The sequence below is a fragment of the Leuciscus leuciscus genome, assembly GCF_965113295.1.
Source record: "Leuciscus leuciscus genome assembly, chromosome: 18".
In the NCBI taxonomy this organism is placed as follows: domain Eukaryota; kingdom Metazoa; phylum Chordata; class Actinopteri; order Cypriniformes; family Leuciscidae; genus Leuciscus; species Leuciscus leuciscus.
This window is the reverse complement of record NC_138742.1, coordinates 10,498,131-10,520,795: the sequence shown is the minus strand read 5'-3', so window position 1 is coordinate 10,520,795 and position 22,665 is coordinate 10,498,131. Positions and strand designations below refer to the sequence as shown.

General features: G+C 39.0%; 1 protein-coding gene across 2 annotated transcripts in view; it reads left to right on the top strand.

Moving 5' to 3' along the window:
• The first annotated feature begins 2,796 nt into the window (after nucleotides 1–2,796).
• Nucleotides 2,797–22,665, top strand: part of plxna1a (plexin A1a) — a 209,837-nt gene continuing 189,968 nt past the window's right edge. For both annotated transcript variants that reach the window (XM_082146171.1, XM_082146170.1), the window contains exon 1: nucleotides 2,797–2,974. The gene's annotated coding sequence lies outside the window, so the exon portion shown is untranslated. The remainder of the gene's footprint in view (nucleotides 2,975–22,665) is intronic.

The following is a 22,665-nucleotide window of genomic DNA, read 5'->3' as shown; positions in this document are numbered from 1 at the left end:
CTGTTGAACTCTTTAACTCTTGACAGTCTGTAAGTTGAAGCCCTTCAATTTCTCTCAATCTCTCAGTATGATCTTGTGTCATTTGTCAATGATTTCTAGACAGTTTTGAGCAGCACGACTCAATGATGTACATTTTGTGGTGGTATTAGTCGTGCAAGCCAAACGTTTGACTATTGGTTTAAAGTCTGATGCATACAGTAGCTTATTCTGGCCAAGATTGTCAACTTAGCAATTGTTTGACTTAAAATTGACAAGAACATTTGTTATTTCCTGATGTATAGTGGCAGGTACAACTAAAATCAATGCGATTCACAATTAGACCAGCATACAACAAACAGGCTCAATGAAAGGTTGTACTGATAATCCTAAAGAAATTAGTTAAAAAAAAGTGGACATTGTGGTCACAATTTCCTTCTACCTAAAAGTTAAAGTGCTGACTATTTCATGAAAACAACATATTGCAAATAAGTTGGAAGATACAGTTTGATTTGGTGAAATTCATTGAAGATGCTATATGGCCTCTAAACCATCAAACTTCCAAATCTTAGAACTTTCAAACAAGACTTTGTCAAGCCACCATATAAGGTTTTCAAGTAAAAAATGAATGAAAATGTATTAAAATGAATGTAGTTGAATTTCAATGACAGAAACAAACTTTGAATTCCAGCTCAACATAAACATTCTCATCTTACATCTACTAGCAAAACTTTTTCTTGTGGGAAGACCATCAGTTGATACGTTTTCCACTAGAAAACAGCAGCAAATTTGTTTGCATTTAGTCCTCAAAGTTCCTTCACCTGTAGCAGATCAATGGACAATTGACACCTCAGCCTGATGCTCATGGGTTCTGTCATTTTCCTTCCCCATCAGATTCCGCTGTGCTTTGTTTTGCTGACATGAAAAACATATTTGCCTAAAACATTCATAACGCTGTTCATTTATGAAATGGTCACTGGGCCATTATATTGTCACACACACAATATACTGTAGATTTTTTTGGTCAAACAGCATCTTAAGGACAAAATAAGGGTAAACACTCTTATTTGTTGTAAATAATAATAATTAATAATTCGTTACATTTATAAAGCGCTTTTACTGGGTACTCAAATCGCTTTACATGGAAAGGGGAAATAGATTGAAGCATACATCCAGTGACAATGTACCGAAATGTGCCTCACATCACTGTAGAACTGTATCTACATAAAAAAAACAATGCAACAAAATGTTATAAAGGTAGAGTAGAATTTCAGCTGAAGTTTAAGTTTAAGTTTTGACTTTTCTGACAGCTTTGTTTGTGTATTCAGGCGCCGTCTTCTGTTTAGCTCTGAATTTGTCAGTGTGTGTGCAAGTTTGATCATAAATCCACAGTGTTTATCAGAGAAGCTTTGGTTTCTTTGTGAGGAAGGGTATGTGTGCAGTAGGATGATGGGTGTAACATTGGCAGTCTGTTTTGATTTCTGTTCTTGTCGGTGTCTTGTTATCTGTTTGTTAGTTCAGTTTAGTCTTCCTCTGTCCCTGCCTGTTTGTTTCTATGGTTACATATTGATTAGTTAGTTCTGTTCAGGTGTGTCTCGTCTTATCTTTTTAGCGCTCCGGTTTGTTTGTGTATTTAAGCCCTGTGTCTAATTCATTCTTTGTCAGTTCTTAACGTTGTACTATGTTGGTTGTTCCGTTCCTTAGTCTTGTTCTTGAGTCTGAGTCTGTATTTGTGAAGTTTTGAGTTTATTTAATAAAGGACTGCTGCACATGGCTCCTGCTTCCTTCTCTGCTTCAACCAACGTGACAATGGGATTGTAAAGCTCAGCGGGTGTTCAAATACATTCTAACATGAGATGGTCTTTGTCTACCACTGGTCAAACAAGAACCTAACCTCATTGTAATCTAAGGATTTATAATACTATATAAGTATATGTCTAAGTATTGTTTTTAATGATTGTTTTATTATGTCTTAAGGGCCTTTCACACTGAGCATGATTAAGCGATGCGAATGTATGATGCGATTACATCCTTGAATCTAAACGATAGATCCCTATTAGTGATCAAGGTTAAAGCAACAAAGTTTGCAATTGAGTATTTTCAAAATTCTGACAATTGTTTTCTGTTTGAAAACATTTTCTATATTTATTCTTCTATATTCTGTATTTTATGTCAGTCTGCACTGTAAAATGTCACTTTCTATTGCAAGCACATGTCTCTCTGAAAATACATGGGTAGAAAACTAAAGATACTGGGTAGACTGGGAGTGTTGTAACATTTTTTTCAAGGTACAGCTTGTAATTCCTATACCTTTCATAAAATAAAATATTCACATATTTGTCTGCAACAAATTAGAAATAAAGCACTATAATGAATGTCTATTTTGTAAATGTGGTCAAAAAATAAAAATAAACCTGTGGAAACTTATGCTTGTTCAAAATAATAATGATGCTAGCCTCCATTTATTTTAAACATTTTTATTTCAAATAAATAAGATAAATATATAGAAAACATTTAACTATTTTAGCTAATTTGTTTTAACTGGTGTCACAATTCACCCTGTATTACAATACTCCTCTAATGCAGTTTTATTCATATCTTCTACTATTCAATGCTTGGCTGGCATACACAAAAGACAAACAAACCATCGTCTCTGTGATTGTAATAAATGTGCCTAGATACATCGACAGGTGGTGCAACGGACTGGTGTTCAAGTCTACAGACTGTAGGTTTCGCCAATATAGGCTCCAGCGCGCTCAATGTCGCCGCCTGGCCGCGACGCGAGATATATGTATCTGGTAGCGCGTTCCCTGAGACTCAAAACGAGGCTGCGTCTCGATCAGGGCGCGCGGACTGCATTCCTCCTCATTCATGCCGTGCTGAGACTTCACACTCGGAAAGTGCACGCGGAGCTTTACACACTGCTGCCGAGAAAATGTACTCAAGTTTGAGATTTTACGCATGGCGAGGATAATAAACCAAGGTATCAAGAGCACAAGTAAGTAACCTCGGTTCTTTACGCACAGGCGAGACTTTTCAATGCAGTTTGTTTGGGGGGAAATGCAGTTTTTTGAGATCAGATGCGTGTCGCGCGCTGTTTTCTTCGGCGTTCCCTGTGAATGTATCGATACTTGATTGCGTCGGAACAGCCGAGGAGTGCGATGTGGACATTGTATATGCGGTTTGACACCTCAGTGTCTATTAACTGACGCATAAAACAAGCTGATATTTGCATTGAACAGCAGTAGTGGAGGACTAACTTGGTCAGATTCCCTGTGGTTTAATTGCTTTACTGAAACAAGTAAGCAGGTTATTTGGGTACAGGGGCGTTCTCTGGGAATATGCAGAATGTGAACGATGCATTTGTTGGATAGCGCAGTTTACCACTGCATATCACACTTTTAGGGATAATATTAACTGCATAGCGAGGGATGTTTTATATGTTTGAATAAACCAGGCTCTGCCCAACGCCTCTTAATTGTTCAGTTATTTGGTTATTGGATTGTCAGTATCAATGTGACAGTATGTGGGTTGGCTGTCTGTAAAATCTCACCAAGACTGATTCAGCTGGGGATTCGGGAACATTGGATGTAGGTTACAACAGTTAGGCTGCATGAGAAAGGCAGAAATCTAAGATTAGACAATTTTCTAATTGTAATTTCACGCATGTAGCCTACTGTCAGCATAGCCTTCACATATAAAGATCTATCAGATGGCTTTTATTACGGTTAAATTACCTATTTTGTGGAGCAGACATTATAGCTAGACTGTATTCTTTTTTTGGTTGGCGGGCGACTGTTTGACAGTCAAAGGTTGGTGTTTGTATGTTTATGTTGTGAATGAATGATATGATCTACTTCATTCCTTTTTATTATAACATGATGCTGTTATTAATGATTTTAAGAGCAAAATAGACTAGTACGTGTTTTCTTGCAGTAAGTGAGCCGAAAGATTACGTATTTGTCAATGTTTTGATCTTGCGCTGCGTCCTTCCAGTGTTCGATATGGCTTTGGTTTTTAATATGACCGATAAGAGTTTATTTTGAGAGTAAAGGTGTTGTATGGAAAGCTCGGTAAATAATAATTACACATTCAGCCTATTGAAATTTGGTCGTTTAAACTCAAGACTTCAATGTCCCAGTCAGCATTATAGCACGCGTAACCGGGCTGAAAGATTTTATTGTGGGGAAATAAGCAGACTGTCCAAAAGTTATGTATTTTATATAAACTCATATTCCGTGTTTATTGAGAATGGCAACTCTTAGGCTACCTTTTGGGCACAACCGATGGATCACAGTGATGCCATTTCAGTTCCATTCTTGAAGTAGCGCCGTGTATGACATGTTTTATTAGTAGCCTAATGATGGAAATTCCATATATTCTACTATATATGGTGTAGCCTTATTCAGACTATTAAATAGCTAAGCGAACAAAGATGTGCTAAAGCGAACATAAATGTGTTAAGATGTAACACTTAGGCTATAGCTATTCATTAATATTAGCTAGCCTACTGAATAAGATCTGTACAACAAAACGTGCGTATTTGATTTAAAAAGCATGAGTCTTTTGGAAAATTGACTACATTGGTCACGTTTTGTTTTTGATTCACTAAGAACAATCCACTAGTTAGAGTCCCTGGTAGTTTGATGAAGTTTGTGTTATGAAGTGATGTTAGAGCATCAATCTCAGCGTAAAATGTTCAACTTTATGTCAAAGCGGTTCGCCTCTGTGACACTGTGAGAAACGAAGTACGCCATGTCAGAATTAATATCGCTATGAGTCGTTATGTTCCGCGCACTCGGCCTTTGCCGTGATTGACGGATGTTTTAAATATCCCTGACAATCCTCACCTTCGAGCTTGTCAGTGCCAGCCTCCTCCCGAGTCTCTCTACCGGTGTGGAGTGGGCTGTGGGCTGCATTAAACCTCTGTGCCCACTCTACATGACATGAGGCGCTGCGTGCAGACAGACAGTTTTGGCGCCTTTCCCCACACTAAATAACGTCTGCAGCGTTATACAGTACTACGTCACAATTACAGAGTCACGAGCTACAATTGCATATAGACCGAGGCTAGTTGTTACACTTTTTATTACAGTGAATATTACCTAGGGTAGGTTTATTTTGGATAGTCAATTTCTGTGTGTGCAAATGTCTTAAAGTCTTATGGATGTATAGATAATGTGCTGTTGAGCACACCTCTTGTGACAATGTGCCCCAATTGTGTTTATCCAACAGTTTTAGAAAAAAAATATTGGAATTGTAGGCTACTTTGGAGGAGACAATTAATATATATTTTTATTGGTTTTGAAGTAGGTTTTTTAAAAGCAAATACAAAACTCTTGACGTTTGAATACGTTGAATACGCTGATTTCACGCAGCCGTTATTTTGAAATCGAAAGCGAGGCTCAGGTGGGAAGAAAACCGGAAGTGTCGCCTTTAATCACAGGAGAGTTGTGAATGCGATGGCGTATTTTTGTGTTTAATGATGTTGTGTAAATTCTAAAACTGTACATACATTTCTTTCATACTTTAGACTATGCAGTGAAATTCATTTATAAATAATTTTTTTTATATATATAACTCAGAAAGTAAAAAAAGAAGCAGTGAATGAACTTTATACATATCCTATATTGGATATTAACATCCAATAGTGTAAATCGCGGCAGCAGCTTCAGGTTGGTAGTCCAAGGCATTGTTGTTTATCTTTACTTCCGGGTTCTTCCCACCGGAGCCTCACTTTCGATTTTAAAATGGCGGCTGCGTGAAATCAACGTATACCCTTCCCTTGTGACAACTAGCCTCAACCACCCATACATTGATTAAATAATAAATTAATCATTTTGCCCACAAACATCTCTCCTTCATATTTATAAGCCTTAGCTGCCAGTTTTTCGGTTTCATTTTTCCTTCTCTTGAATAGAGGGCTCTTAGATTCTCATTAGCTGCTAACTTGTCTTTATAGTTTCCTTCAGTATCACTTCTAGGACAGACAATGATATCTTTTTGATTGAGTTTATCATAAAACACAAGTTATTTAATTTACTCTTCCAATCCATTATCAGCTCTTTCTGCACCTCAAATCTGTGGAGACGTCAAACTAACACAATAAAGGCAGTCAGGCCTGAAGTGTTTTGAAGCCGACTGTATCAGATCAGAGGAAGAGATAATAAAATTGTTTCTCCCTTCACTTTTCTTCTAGTATGTACGTTTATATAAGTGTGCGCCAAAGGCTGACAGATGGTTATCCCTCTGAGAAAGCGTGTGATATTTAGATACTTCATGCCATAGGAATATGACAGGAATAGAGATTAGGCTACCATTTTATATTTGATCAGTTTTATTAGCAGCCTACTCTGTTGTATTTTAGTAATGCAAAGAGCGCTGTTGCATCAAATTCATTATTATTTCCCTTTTCTGAGTTATTGTGTGTGTATAAATAGTTTTTTGGCTCGAGCTGTGTTTGGAGATTGAAGGGTCAGGCCATGTTTTGTTTGTTATGGCCGTCGTCCAGAGGAGATGCAGCTTTTCTCGCTCCCTCAACAGACTGGAGGTCTCAGCTGGGAACCTCAGTGTAGGATCAGTGCCACTCATGATGTCAGGACAGCAATGATGAGCTCTCATTCTTCTTGTTTTTCCAGCCCTCTTCTTCTTTTTTTTTCAACAGCCCATCAAAATAAAAGAACTAACAACTGGTTTAGGAGGGGAAAAAATTCCATCCCTAGTTCCCTACCTTTGTTTTGAGCTGCTGTTTCTTGTTTTGCTGTCAAAGTATGAGGCCGTTAGTGAGATTAGAAGCTTTCCTGGGGTGACCAATGAAGCTTGACCATCACCAGGAGTATCTCATTCCAGAAAACATGATTCAGCAGTTTATAATTCTATGGTATAACATGGCACCATATTCTAGGAATAGATAAGTCATGTGTTTGTGATGGAGAGAGCACAATCCGTATGCATTTGGGACTGACTATTTTCCACTGTCGAACTAACCAGCTGTGTCTTGACCACTTCCTGGAGTCCAGCTATTCGACTAGCGCTTGAAATACCAAGTGTGACCTTTGACATCATTGTCAGGCCACATACCATTGAGAATGAAAGTGTCAAGGGCCCTCGAATGAGCTTTTGCAGCTTTCACCCATCGTGGGTTGGCCCCTGACCCCTTATGCATATTGAACATTACATCAGTTAGCGTTATTAGTGATACATGCTGTTAGATTTAAATTACAACGTCTGGGACCGTTAATGTACGTCAATACCAGTCAGTGGTGTGGATTTCTCTTTTGGGACAGGGTGGGGGGGACCTTTCCACTCACCTCTCCTTTGTAGTTTCCAGGACAGCGCATCTATCCCTCAGCCTTATCGGGGCTTGAATCCGATCAATGCTATCTGCCATCTGCTTGCAGACTACAGCTTTACCATCACCCTCTGTGGAGTTTTCTATGGCCCTTACAACTGATCCTAGACAGCATTTTTACGACACTCACAATGTATTATGTTAAGCATAGGGTAGGTTTCACTGATGCCAAACCAGCTGTTAAGGGTATTATTAACTGGTGCCGTTGTGTTTTTCCTTTTCGCTTGCCTGTTTTGTATCGAGAAGGGCTTTAGGGCTCTTATAATGGAAGTCACAGACTGGCAGCATCTTGGAGCCAAATTTCTTTTTACTTTATTCAAAGGCGTCCCTCACAACGTATCCCTTCAGGTCTGGTTTGGTTTATTTACCCCTTCTGATGAAAGTGACTCTGAAATCTTCGCTGTAGGCAATGTGAAGTTAGTTATAAGAATAGCCACGTGTGTTTATAAGGGTTTGCATAAGTAAATTTGGGCTGTGTGTGCAAAATCCGTTTCCCACCTTTCTGTTCATTGTGGTTTGAGCAGGTTTGCTCTTTGTGATGCCTCCTTATGGTATAAGCAGTGTGAACTCAATAATAGACTATTTACTGTCTGGTTCATTTCATTTGGCCGTCGTCTTTCCTTGGATACTGCCGCTGAAGCACTTCCTCAGGCAGTTGTGGTTTGTGTACTGAAAGCCAGTTAAATAATGCACGATCTCTAGACTGGCCATGTAAGTAAGACTAAAAGTGATGGGGCCCAAGGGGACGTCCCTCTCCTAGGACCACAGATGCTCTAAAAGTCCTTTCAAGAGGTCAACAGTAGCCATATAGGTGCATATTCAATGTGTAAGAAACTGGATAGTATGTGCAGGATACGGTGTAGTTTATAATATGGTGCTCCGTGGAGTTGTTTCAGCAAATCAATAAATGGATAAAGCTGGCTCTTGATAGATTGATAGATGTAATATTTCATGATATTGAATTGGTTTTAATAAGAGCGTTGAGCTTGTTAAGTCAAGGTCCTGGTGTTCAGTCGCCTCTTAATTAATATCTCATTAAAAGACGGCGTGTATTGATCTCTCTGGGTAATGTTCAACCTTTAATACTGCCAGAATGGATTCAGATAGTTGACCTCATAATCTTAACTGTTTTCGCTTGTGGTTCATTCTGGCATTATAGATCGGGACCTTTGCTTTGTAATTTTGGCTGCTGGTGATCTTTGCTTGGCTGGTTTTGGGCTAAAGGCGGGTTTGATTTGGAGCCCGCTTTGTGAGTTGGTTTTCATTCAGGATTAGGTCTAATCCGGGTGAGAGAAACCAGCGCATTGGATCTGTCGTGTCAGGCTTATCCGTTGCCAGAGTAACAGAGGACTGTGAAAGGGTTAATTGAAATCCCAAAGCGAGGTGACGTGTCGCCCTAATCCGTGCTGCCCCTTGACCTCTAACCTCACGGGGGGTCTTTGACGGGGGACCTCCTTGTCACTGCAGACTTCTTTGGAGCCCACTAAACTTCTCATTCCATAATGATGCTTTCTGACAGAGGAGCAGCTCGGGAAACAGAAATCATTAATCATGTTTCTAACAGCTAATCATGATTTTTCCAGCAGTTTGAGAGCGAGCAAGTCAAGGAACGGACTGCTTCTTTTTAAGAAGGTGATTATGCCAACAACAGCTCCAAATGAGTGAACTTTAAAAACTCCTCATGGATGCAACGGAAAATGAGATGAGTTTGAAATGAAATAGAATGTATTCCCATATTAGTATTTGACAGCCATTTTTGTTACTCTCTCAAGGTCTGTTTACAATGGTTAGTGTTGCAAAGTCAATTGCTAGTAGATGTTTTTACATTTAAGCTTATCTGCACTCCAGATGGCAGATTATGTCCCTGCTCATTTGCATAAACTGACAAACTCAGCTCAACTTCGCCAGTGGTTGGTCAAAATCTTACAGAAAATTAATGACTTTCGGTTGCGTTATTACTGCACATTGCTGTCAGTGTGAACACAACTTCAGTATGTCAGACTGCGTTCAGACTACTGGCAAATGTAGCCCAGATCTGATTTTTCTCATGAAGTGTGAACTGCATAAACGCATGGAATCTGATCTTTTCAATTCCGATTTGTGCCACTTCCATATGTGGCTCTAAATCCAATACAGGTCAGATGTTTTGCAGTCATATCGGAATTTCATGCAGCTCATGGTAGTCACTTCAAAGATTTTCCATACCCAAAGTTATCAAGACAGTTGCAAAAGGTAGTCAATGAGGGACAGTGATGTGTCAGAGCTCTTAAGTATTACAGTGACATGACAGCTCTATATAAATGCAAAACATGATGGCTCGTATAATAAGTGTTTAAAAACTATGCACTTTTTTCGCATCCTCGTCTTTGTTTTTTTTATATTGCCTGCGCATAAATTTGCTCTCCCTAGGCGATATTTATAAGATATTTTTTTATTACTATATCTTACTCTTTGCATGGATTATCAATTGTCATAAGTGTTCTTTCTTTCTTTCTTTCTTTCTTTCTTTCTTTCTTTCTTTCTTTCTTTCTTTCTTTCTTTCTTTCTTTCTTTCTTTCTTTCTTTCTTTCTTTCTTTCTTTCTTTCTTTCTTTCTTTCTTAATCTTTTCTCTCTGAGAGGTTGGTTAAGTTGCATTTTGAACATGGGCCTCTCTGTAGAGCTCTGTTGAACATCAGCAGCCTGATTCCTTTAACATAGCCGGCTGCAGGCATTCTGTCTCCCTGGAAAATCTCCTCTCTCTCTCCCTCTCGAACACACTCTCTTTGAGTGGCCCGATCTGGAAATGATTACTCTGCCAGACCAATGAGCAGGCTTCCCTTTGATGGGTCATAAACAGAGGTCGGAGGTCAAATTCCTCTCCCCAGATGGAATTCTCTTGACATGCTTCACTGCAGAGCCCGGAGGTGTCGTGGGGGACGGACTGTACGCGTGTCATCGTGCCTTAGTGGGTCAGTGTGAGTGTCTTGTGTGCGGGATGCACAAGTAAATCTCCTTTGAGACTCTGTTAGGAGAGAGATAATGTGTTATGGTGCTTATGGTAGGTGTGTGTCTATTTGAATATGCGAGGGAGAAGATGACATCATGTGTGTGAGTGTGCGTATTTGAAAGTGTCACTCTGATGGAATGACTAGTAGGCATTCAGCCACAGGGGTGTTGGGGTGTGCGCCTTTACACCTCTCCTGACAACCTGCATTTAACGTGTGTTTAGAGCGGTGTGCGATTCACTGTTTGTAAGATGTTTTCTTCGCCACCTCTTGTTGCTTCCCAAAGGAGCTTTTCAATGGATCCAACTTTTCTGACAGCCTATTGCCAGTAAATTCAGATTTCAGCTGGAAAAAAGAGAAAATACTTGTCTCTAGACTGATTAGGCACCATAAAGCACTCAACTGTGTCTTTAGTGAGACTGTGAACGCATGATGAATGCACAATATGGTGCTCAGTAGAAGTGGGTTCTTCTATGCTATATGTAATTTCCACTTTTTAAATGTGCAGTGTTTTTTTTTCTTTTTTTTTCTGGCAGTTGCTTCATGAAGAAGATATTAAAAGATTAAGAATCTGATATTTCATGTTGAAGATTTTTTTTTACAAATATATTTTTCAATGCGTCTTAATTTCATCATGCAGTTATGTGAGATATGGAAAAAGCTTTCCTTAGTATGTCCCCAGATTAATAGCACACAAATCAAATCAAGCATCTGGCATTTTATCAGTCTAGTTCTATTGTCTTTTAAAACATGAATACAAGAATATTGTACAGTATGTCATTTCAAATTTTCCCCAAAGTTTCCTTCAGACAGTTGCCTCAATGACTTGTGAAAAAAATATTTTGGAAGACAATGGGGCCCATCAACTCTTTGGTTACAGACATTCTTCAAAATATCTTTTGTGTTTAGCAGATGAAAGAAATTCATACAGGTGGAACAACTTGAGGGTGTAAAGGATGAAACAAATTAAATTTTTGAGTGAAATGTCCCTTCAGATGATTTTGAAAAAAAGTTAAGTTATCTGTTAGCTGTCAAACATTGTTTTTTTTTAAAACAAAATGGGGCAAACGTAGTTATAGCATACATAGCATCTAAAAACACAGTTTCCTTTAAACATAAATGTTTTATAAAATCCTGCTGTTGACTTGTCAACTACCCATTTGTAAAGTTGAAGAATACTCAAGTGGCGGCCCTCTTGTGAAAGGTGTTGGTTTGTATCTCGTCTGTGTTCGTTGTCTTGTTTTCCCTCTCTCTTTCTTCTGTCAATTCACGTGTGCTCTCTCTTGTCAGTAAAACGTTGGAAAAAAGCCCAAAAGAGTGTGCAATTGTACTGCTGTTCTTGAGCTAGATTTATGTTGTTGTTGCATGCTTGCCTTTACAAAACTCACCAGTAGGATGCTAGTGTTTTCTTGGAGTATGCCAGGACCTTGCAATGCAGTTGCTAGGGTGTTCTGGGTGGTTGCTAGGTAGGTGATTACAGGCCTGACTTCAGGTCTTTGTGAAATTCTGATCCCTAGATATGGCTTGGGTCTTTCATTGTAAGTCTATTGTATTTTTATTTTTTTGCCATGGATTTTTATTTTTTTGTCTGCCAGGTTAAACTGTACTTTGATCACTAGTAATAGGCTAGCTTTTGAGGTATAATTCATGCCATTTGTAGCACAAATTGTACAACATTAAACTAAAATAAAAAAAACCCTAACCCTAAGTATGAACAGATGTAATATTGATACAAGCCCTACTATTTATTCCTTAGTTTAGTTTTCCACACCCTTCCCCTAGGTATTTGACTCCAGAATGAGGTGAAGTCAATGTGACCATGCCCTTTCTATAGGCTTAAACTGAAACACCTCTGTTTTTAATATTCAGAAGGACAGAGACATAAGCACATCTTTCTTCCCATCCGCAGCTGTTAGGACTCGAAATCTCTCAGTGGATGAGGGCTTTTGTGAGATGCAGCAGATGCTGTTTGGTATAAAGGCTCGGCAGAACGCTCCAGATGATCGCAAGAAGAATGAGTTGTGCTAAGAGCTGGCGAGCGGCCCGATGCAATATAGATATTTCTCCATTTCTTTGCTTATAAATGTGCTTCTATCCCAAACATTCATTTCTTATGTGCAAAAAAATGAATGTGGGTTTGAATTTTAACACACAAGAGTCTGAAAGGACATATGCGGCGCTGTTTATTGAAGGGCAAGAGGAAGGAAGAGTAGGTTAATAGCTAGCTTTACTTCCTCGTCCTTGGCAGATGTATTTTTGTGTGTGTGACGATAAAAATCCAGCAGCGGTCTTCGTCAGGCTTGCTTTTGTGGCTGCCACCGGGTCACTGTATAATTGAGAGTGTGATCCTCTTGAGTTTGGTATTTACAGCGGCCGACGATACTGTCCCTTTCACACTCTTGCGCGCACACTCTTGGCTTAGATAAGACTAGTCTGTTTTAGCCTCTTGCTACATAGCTGTTTCCAGCTCGATTCTCATGCTCCTGTGACCCTGTGAGTGATGGCAGTGCAGTGCCTTAATGACCATCAGCAGAGCCGGGCGACCCTCGGCTGTGCCGCTGGCATTAAACCGGATGTAAGTTTGTGTGCAAGCGGTTTAACATAAGGGCTGCTCAGCAGTCGTCTGCCACTGATATCAGTGTGTGTTACCTCAATGATAGCGCTCTCCTGTTTACTCATTTGATTGACTTTAGGACAGGTTTGTTTGCCAGGCACACGTGTGTGTGTGTGTGTGTGTTTGTGCACGTGTGTTTGCAGACTGGCCATCCTTAGACAGTTCTTAAAGTTTTATAGACTCCAGTGCCATTCTTTCCCGTTTCCTGTTGAGTTCTCAATCGTGTCCAGATGAGGCGGTCACACTGGCGGTGGGGGAAATGCAAACAGGGACGAAACAATGGCCTGGCCCTTGTTCTGCTATATAAGCCACCAGACTGGGGTAGTGTCCAAACTCTCCTCAGGGGAAAATACACTAGAGCTCTCTAATAAACACTCAAACAAACTGACAGTGTGTTAACGCCCTGTGGACTCTAAATCTAGTCAAGAGGATCCATTTATTATTATTATTTTTTCTAAAAATAAAAATTCCAATGCTGAATTAAAATGTTTTTTTTTTTATTACAAATTAAAGCAAAAATTATTAAAATAGTTATTTATTACAAATTATTTGAATTTAATTGTATTTTTATTTTGATATTTAAAATCCAATATTCATAAATATAATGGTTTGAATATCATGTAATAAATAAATTAAATATTTAATTACAGTTTAAAATTAAATTTGACATTTATTAAATTTATAATAATTTATTAAATTATTAAATCTATTTATCAAATAATTATATGAAAATATTATCATAGTTTATTTAATCATAATCTATATATTATGTGGAATTTTTGGGTGGTACACTACTTCATGCAAATATGAGTGGTTTGACAAAAAAGGCTGGGAACCCTGATTTGTTGTTGTTGTTGTTTTTAAATAAATGATAAAAAACGTTCCTCTACATTAAACCCTCATTATTATAAAAGAATATTATGAACTCATTATGTGGAGTGATTTACTGATAAGAGCCGTGACTCATTCGTAATGAACGTCAGCGTTTGCTCTTGCACACAGATGTGCTGTAGCTGATATTTTGTTTGTTCGTGGTCATTTGTGGTTGCACTGTATAGTGAGTCATTTATTCTTTTATTCCTTTTTCACTTAATCATCTGGTATAGGACTTTGCTTTTATGCTTCTGCAGATGCTTTGCTCTCCTATATGCTTTTAAATGGGGAATGATACAACAGTTTCGATTTATCCTAAAATGAATTTCTTGAAGCCATTGTTAGTGAATTTGATAATCGTAACTGAAGCTTTGGCAAAGTCTTCTTTGTTTGATTAATATATAGAAGATCCTGACCTTCACATATCCATAACTGCTTTAAGTGATTCCAGAAGTAAGTTGTTTTTGTTTGACCAAATTTTGCTTCGCCTTGTCATGAAAAGTAAACCTTGACACGTTAGATGTTTTTCTTCCCGACTTCCTGATCAAACCATAGATATACGTAAGGCATCCCTTTTTGAGCCTCATCAGCCTGTCGGCTCAAAACAGGGAACCTTCCACGAACAGACACCCCTTTGGCAGGCCTTGTTGTCTTAAGCGCGTTCTGTAGCACCACGAGGGCTAAATGTGTTTGCAATTACAGCTCACGCTAAAAGGAAAGGAAGGTCTCACACTTTAAAAATCACACATTTGACATCTCTGCTTTTCCTCGCTCCCATATAGCCCAATTTTGCTTGTAGGTCTCGCTAGCCGGATTCCCCTGTGGTAAACGCAGAGCATAGCTGAAATACCTGCAGCTCTCCCCCGCACCCGCCACTAATCAGTACCACATCTACAGACGCTTCCAGTTTTCCAGTGGATCGGTCTCTGATCCTTCGCCCGCGGGGCCCTGACACGTTCTCACACCAACCTCAACCCTTGGCTGGGATGAGCGGGCTCCCCGTCTGCTGCCGAGCCATCGGTCACTGTCATGGCAACACATTCCTGAATTGAAAGAGCTAGAAAGGGGTGAGCGAAAGCTTCAGTGGCTTTTTGCTGCAGTAGAGCCGCGAGTAATATTAATGGCCAAAGGAGCAGTCGGACAGCTGGCGTACTGAGGCTATTCATCATAATTGTCACACTCTGACTGATCAACTCCTTTGTAGGGCTCAGACACTCCTGGGACAAGGTGCCCTAATTGCTGACTTAGGATCAAGTTTCTCGTTCTCCAGGCCAAATTTATAAGCATTATAAACCACAGACTCTCTCTCATGTGGAAGATCTATAATAAGCTCTAAGGGACATCTTTCACCCTGCTTAATCTTTGCGGTACTCTTTCATAGCTGTAGTAGGTTTGAAAACAGAGATTCTACTGAATCTACAGTGTCATGGCAAACCAAAGTGCTATAAATGAGTTATGAGCTTTCTGAATTGAATGTGCGCTCATTGATAGACAACATATCTAAAACACACTCATGGCAATTTGTGTCTATTTTACGTTTTACCACATTAGTTTGCAATTTGTACGATAATCATTTGTACGTTTTTGTACGAGTTGCTTTACGCTACACTTTTCCGTACAAATCACATCGTACACATTCAAGTCCGTTCTCGAACCGCTCTGCACATTTCCACTGCAGAAAAGGGGCTTCCAGGCTAGAAAGATTTTTCAACTTTGGCCCTTAAAAACTTGCTGGTTTCGAATGGAGCGGGGGATGGAGAAATATAAAGCTATGTGCGCAAGAGAGACCCAGGGTGCAAGAGTGCGAGTGAATCAACAGTTTTAGTCTCAATTGATCTCTGAAAAGGACAGATGAGTGTAGGCAGTTTATACAAGCTGCTGATTCAATAGAATCACTCCTGGTACTGTGAGCAGCAAAACAGAAAGGTCCTACTTGACCCGCTCCGACCGGCGTCTCTGGCATGAGAGGCGGGCACACTAACAAGGACACTAAAGACTGCAGTTCTCCAGCTTCAGTCGCCAGTGCATCTTTTGAGGCCAGGGGAGTGAAGTTTACACGCACAGCTCTTACTAGCTTTGCCTCCGTTACACTCACTCCTCTAAACCTCACTCCCATCCGGGTCATGGCACCAAATGTAACCTCCGAGCAGTGACTCTTACTAGCTTGCCTCCGTTACTCTTGCATGAACCCCCGGGACGAGCAATGTTTTTTTAGACTGGTCATAGTCAGGCGTTACGTCACAGTTTATTCCTCAAATCCGTGAAAGCAAGCGGCCAGTTCGCAACAGGCTCCAGTTTACCTGGCTCCAGAATGCGAACCATTCTTGTGGAAAAGGGACATAATTGGTCCTTTGCAATGAATTTATTATAATGGTGTTTCATTTTAATAAATATAATATTGTGTTACTTTAGTTTTTAGTATATTTAATTATGTAGTTAGGACAATTCTTCTTCAACAATAAAAAGTTAATGGAATTAACAAACCCTGAATCGTTAAGTAGAATTGGAATCAATTGCCATTCTAATCTGTTTGCACGAGACCACAGCGGTTAGCCTATGGGCAAGAGTGTGTAAATAGTTTGATTTACATCTGTTCTTTGCTCTTTTCGGTCTCTTTCTCCACGAGCCACCAGCAGCTTGCACGTGTAATGAGGAATTTCATTTCTATTAAAGATGCAAATGTAGCCTTTAAAGGAGATTGAGTTGGTGGGATGAAGCTAGCATTCAGACAGCTTTATCTCACCACTCTGTTCATTAGCCGAGTGTAATTGTGTTAGCACAAATGCGTTCACCGGGAACGCACATATCTGACTAGAAAGGTCACACAGATGACACACTACAGTGAAGGCGCATACGCACGCACAAAATCACACTCCATTTCATCTCATGCTTGACTTTACTCTTGATAAGTCTTTTAAGATGAAAGCACTGCTAAAGATGTTTGTTTGTATGCATGCATGTGTAGGTGGGTGCATAGTAATGAGTGAAGTTGTGAAGCTCAGCACACAAACTCACGTATATCATTGCATGCTTGCAGTGTGCGGAGGGAAGCGGGCCAGAGAATGGCCGTTGCCCAATGATGCGATCCTGATGGAATGTGCGCTAGCGAGGCCTGCGGAACATGAAACACCATGAGCTCGGGAGCTACCGTTATGGGATTTGAAGTCTTTATGCCCCCTTTTCCCCTGTAGTTTAAAGCATTGCACAGCCGGAATCAGTGGAGCGTTTCACATTCTGATCCTGGCACGAGTTTTAGCTTGGCATTTGCCGCGGATAATTGTAGCTGGTTTAGAAATGACATCGTATATCGTAATTGTGGAATTTACGAAAAAACACTTTGATTTGCAGCCATGTTTATCATAATGAAGTCGATTGCACAACAGATGAGAGCGAGCTAATGAAAGAGGAAAAGATGCGGCGGACGTACTTCTGCAATGGGCTGCAGAAGGAAATAACCAAACGCTTCCCAGGAGGGAGAAAGCTTTTTATTGATGGCTGAACTTTGAGTCAGCAGTGTTTGCGTGCTTTTATTGGCTCTGTGGGAGCTGTAGCCCAGACACTGAGGTGTGGTAATGGACGTGGATCTATTAACACAACCAGAGATGGAATGGGATGTGTCTGTTTGATCCACGTTTGTGGGTGTTGCAAACACTGTGATTGTGTATTCCTTACAGTTTCTTACAAGTGTATTCATTCATTTGTGCATGTACACACCTCTATGTGAAAATATGCTAATGTGGTCACAATTTTTTATAGGTTTTTAATATCACAGCAGAAACTACAATGCTGTTGAGCAGTCATTTAAAATGTTACATTTTAATATATTAAGAAATACCATTTGTTTTGATATAATTGATCAGTTATTATAAAATTATTGGCATTAATATTAAATATTGTATACTTTTACACAATGGTATCAGTCATTTTGTATATATATATCAGCAAATTTTTTATACATATTGGCTTTCTGTCACTTGAACAAAAACAATTGAGTCTGTACTACTCATACTTATTTGAGTATACATATTATACATACATATTCAATTTCTTTCATTTTACTTATTTTTATTTTTTATTTTACTTTATTTACCTTTGGTTTTATTTTGCTTATTTTTTATTTTGTCTGTTTTATGTTTTTATTTCATTTTATTTTAATATCATCAACTTGGTACCAAAGTGCAGGATCCATGGTTGTATGAAGCATTTTTGTGTATAGTAAATATGGATGACTTCGCCACAGTCATACTGACCATATGTTTTCTTACAATAATATTTGCAATCATTACAGGCATGTGTTAATGTCATGACTAGCTGTCTTGTAGTGTAGGTTGGTCACAGTTGTGTCATCTGGGGCAGGGATAACATAAGCGATAACATAAGCGAACTGCTGCAGTAGCAACATTTACAGCAATGTAAAAAGATCCAGTGATTAGACTTGATGGCTTTTCCCTTGAAGTGTCGTGTCTTTTCCCATAGCTCACAATTTATGCCCACTGTGACCTTATGAGCCTGGATTTCTTCTGCTCTGTCTTTAGTCCATATAATAACACGGCAGTTTTTGATTTTAGGAAGCATGTAAGTTTAGCTGCACATCATTTCACATTGTGTATCTTTAGAGTTTGTGGTGCTTGCTAAGGCCATTATTATTACACATACTCAGTTTTTCAAAACTCTTTAATCTAAGTTTTAAACTCTCATCCCACACTGTTTATTCTAAGGACATGATTCATTTCTGACATGGTGTGGCATGTTAAGTTTGATTTTAACTGGTGGACAGTAAGAAAGAAAAAAAAGGTGAAAACACTTCCCACTTCTTCTGCTGTTGACCTCCCGAGTCCATGTCCAATCAAAATCTACAGTATTTTGGAACAAATTTGATTGTCACTTAGTAGAAAATGGCCAAATTAGTCAGCTGCCAGCATGAATATGTGTTTGTGAGATGCCCCACATTCAAACCATGAACAAAACAAATTTAACCCATAATGTACAACAAGGACAAACATGATTTGTGCCGACCACAATGTGTTTTAGGAAGTGAATTACTGGCAGCCAAAAACCTAAAACTGGTGACAAGAATAAATTTCAATGTTTGATTAAGGATTTTCTTCTGTGTTGGGCTGTAAATATCTGGGTCCATAAGTAAAATCAGCTGTAAACCATTGATATATTGTGTCATGCTAATCTGGCACCTTTTTTTTTCTTCCCAAAATGCACTTGTTTATATTAGGGTACTGTTGAAACTGCTGTGCGAAGTTGTTGGTGGTTTAGGGGGCGAGGAGGAGGGGGCAGCTGTCATGGTGTCAGTGGGTCACACGCTAAGGAGTGACGCTATAAAAGGAGGACAGTGTTCTCTGATTTTGGCACATCCACAGTGCAACAGGCCTGCTGCACAATCACCTCCTCAGTGTCCTCTATTCCTGCAGACACCGGGCCCTCCCCGCTGCACGGCCATTAGTCAAACCCAAACAATACCCACCCTCAGCACGAGAGAGTGTGGGGTAGAGTCAAAAGGCCTGAATGGAGGCGGAGTGCAACTTTCTTTGGTCATTTAAACAGGGCAGGACTAGTCTGGCAGTATTAGATTAGCAATTAGCAATCAGTGAGAAGCAGAGCAAATGTTTTGTTTTGTGTTCTATGCTGTGCATAAGCCACATTTGTCTGCATTGGTTTTGTCTTATTCCTCATGGTTCATTAGCTGATTCATAATCTTTTATTAAATAACAACAGCATTATACATTATTAAAAATCATAAATAATATAACTTTTATATTTAATAAAAATACATAAACTATGTACATTTTCTAAAAAATACATGACCCACTAGCATTTCGTCAAGGGGCAGTCAATCTTACTTTTTGAAATCAAATTAGGCCAATTTACATTTTTATGTAACTGACTCAAAATTTTTATGAACAACAGTCTTAAAGAAAACAATTTGTGACTAACTTGTAAGATTAGTCTTAGCAGTTTATGTAGTGGGCCCCAGAGGCCAGATTCACAAAACATTCTTTAAGACGGGCTCAGACTTCAGGATTTTTAAAATATTTTATATTATGAAATCTGGTTGCATCATGCTCATAAGGAGAATCTTTACCAGATTGTCTTTTCTCAGAACATGCACATACTACAAGATTTGAAAATTGTGGCGCAACACACACTACAAGATTTTATTAAGATTATTATGCCAGAGGGAGCACCTCACGTGATCTCATGCGGAAGTGGATATAAGCAAATGGATGGTGTCTGTTCTTCAGAGAACAGAAATGTAACTGCCAATTTTAATATCCATTAGCCTAACAGTAGTATGCTAGTTAACTTTAGCCTTAAACCCGTAAGACTTTCATTCATCTTCGGAATACAAATGAAGATATTTTTAATGAAATTGAGAGCTTTACGTTATAGCTTTGAAACTCATTTTGTAAATAGTGTTAAATTATGTGGGGTTATCCCCTTTAAGTCACATGGATTACTTTAATGAGGTCTTTACTACCTTTCTGCAGCTTTAAAATGGTAGTTGCGTTGCTGTCAATGGAGGGACAGAAAGCTCTCAGATTTAATAAAAAAAACATTCATTCGTGTTCCGAAGATGAACAGAAGTCTTACAGGTTTGGAATGACATGAGGGTGCGTAATTAATGACAATGTAAATTTTTAGGTGAACTATCCTTTTAAGTTTTGTCTTATGAAGTTTCTTATTTTTTCTTATCTAAAGAAAAGTTTTTGATAATATGAAACTTTCTTCTAAGAAAAAAGCAATCTTAAGAATGTTTCATAAATCCAGCTTCTTTCCTACATTCTCTCCTGCTAAATATTCTGCCTCACTCGTTAAATCTGTTGCATATGCAGTTTCTTGTCATCAACAACTCTCACGGGAACAGTTACTATTTGGCTGTTTTTGCCTTTTAAAATATGTGTACATTAGGCTAAGCTAAGGAACTGCAGAAATTGCAGTCATTGTCGCCTTTTAACCACCATTGTTGCCGTCAGCTTTTTATTTCTCCTCTCTGGCATGAAGGAGTTATTTCCACAGCCAGGCCCGCTGCATCCCTCTAAATCGTCGTCCTCATAACATTCGCACAGTCTGTGATTTAGCATTGCAGCATTCACACTGAAAATTGGCCACCTAGACTGAAACAAACTTGCATTGCTATATCCTCTTTTTAGCTGGATGAGATGACATGTCGTTCCAAAACTGTTTTGCAAATCATTTCATGCTGTCAACAAGTCATTGTTTCCTCTATCATCCCCTGCGATCACAGTCACAGTGTAGCTTTGTTAAAATATCCCTTTCATTGGAGGTCTCGCTGGATTGAGTTTATTATTGCTTTTTTAAATTGTAGGCTAAATCGAGTCTGTCTGGTTTTAATATCTTGACTTATATCAAAGCATACCAGTGGTGGTGTTCTAATTTCATTGCAAATATGTAGGCTAGCTGGCTTCTGGTGCACATGCAAATGTTTTTTTTTCTTCTTCTTGTTGTTTCTTATCAGTAGAGTCTTCCAGGGGTTTGGTTTTTGATATGCCTGCGTGGCTTAACAGTAATAATATTCAAATATTTGTCCTGTACACATTTTCGTTTTGTGCGTTCATTTTATCACACTAATCTGAAATCTTAATTTGATTACATAAATTGTATTTATTGCGGATTTCCTTTTATTATGCAGTTCAGAATCTGTTTTCGTGTTTAGACACCTGATAATAGTGGTGGTAATTAATTGTAGGTAGGCAGAAGGACTGAAATTGAGAAAGGATGGACAAAAAAGATATACAGACAGGCAGAATTAATGAATGTCAAACAGAAAGAATGAAAGACAGACAGGATAAAGATTTCAAGACAGACAGACAGACAGACATAAAGACAGAAGCAGAATTATAAAGAAAGCCCAGCTTGTGTGTGTTTGTGGATTAAGGCCTCTATGTATTGATGTATGTGAGTGTGTCTGCGTGCTTGTAATAGAAAGCAGATCCTGCTATGCAGAGCCTCACTGGGTGGTTTAGTTGTGGCCATCACAGTCCTGCATGCTTTCTACCCCACAATGCTCAGCGATGTGACCTCCATGTTAAAGAGGCGCTCTGTATAAATTTGCTTAAGTATGAGGTGCCGTTTTCATGGCTTGTGCTGTAATTTATGTGCCACAAGCAATAAATCATCGTGGATACCTTGGTCCTGCCAGCCATTTTCCTAGCCAGGCAGGTTTTGCTATCCTGAAGGTGCCATGCAACTCCCATACCTCCTCTAATTGATTCATCCAATTTCACCTTTATCCTTGGTGTGGGCCTTTTTGGAGCAAGTGGGTGGGATATCCTAATTGCTCTATCCCACGCAAATAGCATTGCTGTGCAGTATTATAAATTGCAGCACATGTATATATTTTGCTGAATTTTCAGTTTATTGTAGTCTCTCTCTCTCTCTTATTTTTCTTTTCATTTTCTGAGTTAAAATAAGTGGACACTTGGATCTGCGTTTAAGCAGTTTCTGCCATCTCATTAGCATATCTTTGTCCCAGATAAGTCAAAACTCTGACAGCTTTGTTTTTTATAGTTGATAATGGGTCAGGTGCAGCACTGATAAATTCAATTTTAAGTGTGTTGTGGAGTTATTTAGTTAGTTACTTGGTTATTTATAGGCAATTTTTCTGTGTTTTTTTACTGCTGGGAATTAGCTTTGACAGTGTTCCTGTATTACAGAGCCAAAATGCACCTAGGAGTGCTGACTCTGAGTCAGTTGAGCTGAGAAGAGCTCAGCTGTGATGATCAATACAGCAGAGAGAAATTTGGACCCCTGTCAGCACACTACATTACACAGCAAATACAGTGAAACGGTATAAACTAAAAATAGCTGAAAATCTGACTTGTTTAGAAGACAT